A 6,956-nucleotide genomic window follows, 5' to 3' on the forward strand; every position below is an offset into this window, starting at 1 on the left:
AAAATTCCATGAAACCTGGAACAAACTGTTAAATATTGAATTGCAGCCAGCATTTGAACTATGGTGCAGGGTCCGGCGCATAATCAAAAATGATCTCAGAGTCAAGCCTCACAGATCCAAAAGGCGCATGATCTCACACCAAAGCAGCAACAAGTCAGACTTGAGAGAACCGAAAGCGGTAAATTTTCGAACATTGTGTTTTCTGACGAGAAAATTTTCCAAATTGAGCAATTGGTAAACTCCCAAAACGTTAGAGTTTATTTGACCCACCGTTCAAACGAGAATTTGAGTCATCGATTGGCCACCAGGAGGCAGCACCCGCCATAGGTAATAGTTTGGGCCGATGTAAGCGCAGTTGGGCCCTCTCCAATCGTTTTCATTGAGCCTCGCGTCAAGGTAAATGCGAAATATTATCAGAAAAGTGTTCTGGAGGTTGCTTCGAAGCCTCGGGCAGACAAACATTTCGGAGGTAGACCAATGGACGTTTTAACAAGACATGGCACCGTCTCACACAAGGCGAGTGAACCAAGAATGGCTAAACAACAACGCTCGGAACTTTATAACGTCCACACAATGGCACTCAAATTCACCAGAGGCGAATCCGATGGATTATTTTCTTTGGACCGTTTTGGAGAGCAAGGTCCGAACTAAAAGTTTCACCAGTCTCAAGGTGCTGTAAAAAGCCATTGTCCGCGAGTGTGCCAAAATACCTGCAAGTCACATTCGGGCAGCTTGCGATTCGTTTCTGGTCCGTCTCAAGGCCATAGTCAAGGCAAAAGGTGGTCATATCGAGCAAAAGTAAATAGATTCAATGGCCTTTAATTGGTTACACTTCGCGTGCCGGACTCTGTATATTGAAAGTTTTTTTTTATATTTATTGAGTGCAATTTATCTACTGAAATTTCCCATAAACAAGTAAGCAAGTTGAAGAAAATGTGGTAAAAAACTTCTTTAGTTAAACCAGAGTTAAACCGAATTTATAGGAAAAATAAATAAATTCATAAAATTTAATCGGATGAAATAAAAACTGACATTAAATTTAGTTTTCTTCATATAAAAAAGAATAAACGACGCCAACTTTATTTCCATAACCATTTGGGTGTATGTGAAATTTATAGAGAGCACACAAATCTGTTTTTAGCAAAATACAGGCACTCAAAGTAAATACCGCACCATCACACAAAGTTATCCACGTCGCAATGACATGACATGCAATTTCAGTATTATCATATTTTATATTTATTTGTAGATGTAAATAGTAGTAATTCTAACATTAGTGTACTTATACACGGGGCAATACATTCACATATAAAGTATTTTTATGAATAAAAAATTGTAATATGAATAAGAAACAAAAATTATTATGCCAGTAAGCATTACAAAGCACCTTTGGTTGATTGTCGTAATCGCCGCTATTCAAATAAATAAAGCCAGCAAATGGGTACATTTTCGTACACAGCTGCGGTTAGAAGAAGTAGCAGCAAGAGAAATAATTGGTCTTTCAAACGTAATGCTTAGTTGACAGTAGTGAATATTTTCTAGATGGTACCTTTTTGAAGGTCATCTTTGACATTTGTCAAGTAGGCAGATATATAATTTTACTCGAAAAAACAACGCTTTAAAATTATTACAACTTATTATGGGAATAGTCGATCAACATAGCGCAAAATTTATTCTTTTCTTGGTAGAACTAATTGACCAAATCAGTCAACAATTCAAAGGTTGCTGAAAAAATTTGAAGAAACTGGTTTTAGCGAGGATAAAGAAGAGACTGGCAGACCAAAAACTAGACGTTCTTTTGAAAATTTTGTTGCTGTAGCGATAATCTTTGCTGAACAGCCTGCAACATCGATATCTGAACGATTTCCACTCTCTCTATGGCATTCATGAATCGTCTATTTGGCGGATTTTACATAAAGATTCACATTTGGCCCCTTATAAAAAGCAATCACCACAAGAATTGAACCCAACAGATCACGCTTCTTCTTTCCCAAATCCTTAAGATCGTTTTCCACTGCGTCTATCCAACGCTTCCTCGGTCTGCATTTGGCCTTTACGATCAATACCTTTCCTGTCATGACATTCTTCACGGCACAGTCAGCCGGCATACCGGTAAGAAGACCCAGCCATTTTGTACGTTGAGCTTTAACAAAAGGCACAGCTGTTTCGGGCTGAGTGAAATCGTTTAGTTTTGAGTTGTACAGGATGTGATTATGCCATCATCCATTCAATTTGGGCCAAACATCATTCTTAAAATTTGTCTTTCCATGCTAGCAATCAGCGTACAATCGATTACTTTAAGAGTGCATACCTCACATTCGTACAGTAAGATTTGAGTTTTAAACAAGAGCCGGGACTTGAACAAGTTAAGGTAGGCATAATACGTTTTGTTGGTGGCATTGATGTGATCCCTGACTGCAGGACTGCAACTTGCGACATCTAATACTTGTCCCAATAAATAGTAGATAATAAAATAGAGATTTTCATTTTCGCAGGTAACCGAAAGAACTCATAAAATTCAATTTTAAGAAAGTTGGGAACATAGTGAGGGTTCGAAGAAGAAATCGGAGAAAAATTTTCAATGAGAGCATAATTCACATTATTGCTTGTAAATATAAGATCCGAGATTCTATTAATAGTCCAGTTATCTGGTAGTTTGACCTGGAAAGTTTTGCGGGAGTTTTGAAACTGTATAATTTTTATAGATTTTGGGATGCTCCTTTCGAATTTCAACTTTGCCATCTCGTATCTGCGACGCTAGCGCCGCCATATTGAAAAAAATGGCGCCTAAAAACAGTTTTTTTTACTATATCTCGCATTTTATGAGAAAAACGTATTTATACAAAATTAAACTAGAGATAATTTCCTACATTTCATGTTATTATAATTTTTTTGTAAAATCAATAGTTTTTGGCGTATGCGCGCTGCAAAGTACATTTTAATAAGCGTTTTCGAAAAAAAATTCATTTACACATCACCTGGAGGTAGAGTAAGCGGCGCGTTGTTTTTATCGCGGAGTCCCTTGTAGCCCTAATCCCCATGTGATGCACACTTTCGAAAATTTAGCGCAATCTTCTACGTTTTACCGTTCCTGATGGACCAGGCGTTGCGAGTTCGTCTTGGGCACCGATCAAGACGTCGCAGACTGAAATCTTGTCCGCATCATCTGAGATACGATTATTAGACTCATCACAATCCTCTTCGTTGTCCGTTTCATCAAACGTTTGCTCTATAATAGTCGCACTTTTTTCTTCTTCATCGTAATCCAATTGCACTTGCGAATTTTTACAAGCACCACTACAATTTGTGCATATAACGGAGCATTTTAACCCAGCTTTTCTGTAACCACAGGCCTTCTGACATCCCTTTTTACATTTACAAGAAATAAGTTTTAACACGGATTCTGGCGCTGCGGGCTCGAGTGTCGTAGCAGGAACTAACCCATTTTCGTTTCTGTTCCATCCCCATTGTTCTGCATTTTGTTCATTCCCGTACCACTGCTGAATCTGGTGATAGGTTCGGAATGAATGCTGTCGTGCTGCTGCCTCTGTTGGTGGTAGGGACGGAATATTAAATTTTTTTTTATATGCTGATTTTGTGAAGCCTGCATACTTGTACTCATTTAAAGACATGATTTTCTTACTTTTCACATCACTGTAACCGTATAATTCAAGAAGAAAACGTTCTCCTGCTTTAGCAATAATCTCTGGATCGACGTTTGGATTTTTAAATACCTGAATAACCTGGTTTAAATTAGGATTTTTTCGGAATACATTAAAGAATTTCATTTTTCCTTGATAAAAGAGTGCACATGTTGTATCACAGCCACTGAATGCATGCAGAAATAGAATATGATCGGCAGCTGTTTGATCTACCTATAATACTTTCAGTGGAATATATTTGTTGGGTAATTTTACCATTTTCCTGGTTTGAGAAAGTACACGTTTGATCGCGTACATAGAGCTGTCAAAAGAATAAGAAGATCTATATCTTCGCCGACCACTATTACGGTGTCGAACGCTGGTGAAACACGTATTGCGGTATTGATGATTAGCGTATCCGCATTTTCCGTGGCTTGTAAGACCATGAAATTCTAAGCTTCAAATTTTGTTTTCAATATTTTAATGAGGCAGTTCTTGTTCGCATCATTTCCCAGAAATTTATCTTGTGGCACAGTTGGAATCATTGTCTTATCAAAAAGTATGTCTACTGAAGCAGTTATTCGTGATCGTCGGGATCGCTCCGCAAATTTAGTACTACAGTTTGCTATATTTTCAAGATATCCATCGAATACGATTATGGCATTGGATTTATATTTAGATCGAACGTACGTGATGTAGCTACTGCAAATAGATGAAAATGGTTCACCACGATGCCAAATGACTCGGTGTAATAAGTTCCCTCCCTCCGTCGATGATATACATTGCATCGCCAACATTTATGTCTCCAGAATGTTGCTTAAATGCCTTGTACATTGAAGATGCAACACATGTACGCATGCCTTCATTATTGAAAAGCGATAAAGGAAATGGAGCATGGAGGATAATGAATATCGAATGGAGGATAATGCTTTGTCTCAGAGATTGTAGAGCGAAAGTGGAAATATACGAAAAAACCTGGTGGTGTAGGTGAATATTACTTTGTGGCGCTCGTACGCCAAAAACTATCGATTTTATAAAAAAATCGTATTAACATAAAATGTAGGAAATGATCTCTAGTTTAATTTTGCATACATACTTTTTTTCTCATAAAATGCGAGATATTGTAAAAAATCGGTTTTTAGGCGTCATTTTTTCAATATGGCGGCGCTAGCCTCGCAGATACGAGGTGGCAAAGTTGAAATTCGAAAAGAGCATCCCAAAACCTAAACAAATTATTCAGTTTCAAAACTCCACAAAACTTTCCAGGTAACTCCCTTTTTTTACCAAATGAGTGGACTATAAGTTTATTTAAAATATTTGTATTCGCTTTTTTTTTTTGAGGTTCAAACTCAAAACGCTATGAACAAGAAATAATCCACTACTAGAGTTTACTTGACTGGGGACAAGATTAGTGTCAGTATAAGGTTGCGACCATGCAATATTGTCTAAATTAAAATCACGCTAGACAAGAAATTAACTATCGGAATTCCACTTTGAAACAGTGGTGAAATGCTATCAACATGCGCTTTGTAGAGGCTTTCTGAACTGTCAGGACGGATATGGAAAACGCACACAATCAGCTGTACAAAGAAGCTCGAAATGTGAATGCAAAGCTGGTCAATAAAATAGTCTTGATTAAACAGAAACTTTGAAGATATTTGCAGTGCACAGCAATGAGAACAAAATTGATGAAAATAAAATATAAATACAAAAAAAAAACAGACACAAACAATAAAACATTAAAAAACAAAAAGCAAACATTTTTCGCAATACAAATGGTAAATAGTTAGATGACAAATTTTAGTCTATATTTCACATATTTACACAAAGAATAAAAATAGAAAGAAAATAAATTTTCAAGTCCGCTAAACTTACCACAATTCGACGCACGCGTGTCATATTGTCCGTCCTACTTGTCGCTGATCACTTCCGCCGTTTACAGTTATGCGATAACAATCCAAAAGACCGGAACACTTTCCGACACGCTTTTGTCACTTACTTTTATCTATTGCTTGTTGCTTTGCTTTACAAGCAAAAAAATTCTTGCTGCTCACTGCAGCGCTTCTAATGCATTGGGGTGGAAAAGTAAGTAAATCACTCATACGCCATGTACGCCGGCCATTGAGCATAAAATAAAAGAACACAAATAAGTAAAATGCTTGCAAAGTATATCAAAAGCAGTGCAACGCGGCCACTCAATGGGCGACCGGAAATCACGTTGGCGACACAAACGTTGGGAAAACAATAGCACGCCCCGCTTTGGCTCAAACGCCTTTTATGCGGATTGCGCCAACTCGATGGAACACGTTTTTGCTTTTAGTCCGTGGTGTAGTAGTGGTATTTAGTACACTTGTAACACGCGTTTGCCACAAATAGCAAGCGCACATAAACACGCACGCACATACAGTTGCACACTACGGGCTAAAACACAAAACACCGCCGGAAACGGATGCACGGAAATCGCTTGCGAATTACACTTCAAAACCACTTAGCTGCGCCAAAAGCTGTGCGAACGTTAATGAAACACAATGTGCATGCATACATACATATATACATATATAACACTACAAATATCATAAATGTATGCTGTCACTGTAAATATAAGTACGTTTGTGCGCCTTTGACTGCGCTGCAGCTGTTGAGGGAATCCCAAACAAAAAGCGTAAGCCAAAGAATTTCACAAACGCATGACGGCCTGAAATACTTTTCCTTTCGGGCACACACAGACACACATACACATATGTCCGTAAGTGACAGTTACTCTACTCGATATGTATGTGCACAAATTTCTCTACACCGTATTTAATTAGCGCAAAAGTTCGCACAAAAATACGTCACAGTTAGCGAAGAAGCTGTCGAAATAGCAATCGAATACAATTTTCACCGCAAAAACCACTCCACTCTTGACACGCACATAAATATTCATTTAAAACTTTTGTTTGCTTTGCCTCAATTCCTTAATTGTTCTCAAAAATATCCTTTTCTAGCCGTTGGTTTTTTTTCCCAGGCACGCGCTTTTCCGTTTGGCTTATTTTCCTTTTATCGACCGCTTTGTCGCACGTCTCAATAGAAACTGAGCCAGCTGTGCGATTTGCTGGAGATAAAATACTCCGGGAAAAGTGAAAATAGGCAAAAAGTTCACCAGCACATTCGTTGTGGAGCCAGTGAGCGTGTAACAGTATCGAATTAGTAGTGTGTGTGTGTGAAAGAGAGAGTGTGCAAAAGCGACTGCGCAAGGAGTATGGAGAGTTGTGTGACAGAGTAGCGCAGCTGAGTAGTGTGGCCAACTGTACAGAATTTTGGTATTGTTTGTTA

The 6,956-nt window shown here is 38.2% G+C and overlaps 1 protein-coding gene across 2 annotated transcripts in view; it reads right to left on the reverse strand.

The window, feature by feature from the left end:
- The window catches only part of LOC128863470 (prolyl endopeptidase FAP), a 200,809-nt gene extending 194,123 nt beyond the window's left edge, over nucleotides 1-6,686 (reverse strand). For both annotated transcript variants that reach the window (XR_008454605.1, XM_054102636.1), the window contains exon 1: nucleotides 5,517-6,686. The gene's annotated coding sequence lies outside the window, so the exon portion shown is untranslated. The remainder of the gene's footprint in view (nucleotides 1-5,516) is intronic.
- Between the last annotated feature and the right edge of the window lie 270 nt (nucleotides 6,687-6,956).

This window comes from Anastrepha ludens, chromosome 5, assembly GCF_028408465.1.
Source record: "Anastrepha ludens isolate Willacy chromosome 5, idAnaLude1.1, whole genome shotgun sequence".
Classification (NCBI taxonomy): domain Eukaryota; kingdom Metazoa; phylum Arthropoda; class Insecta; order Diptera; family Tephritidae; genus Anastrepha; species Anastrepha ludens.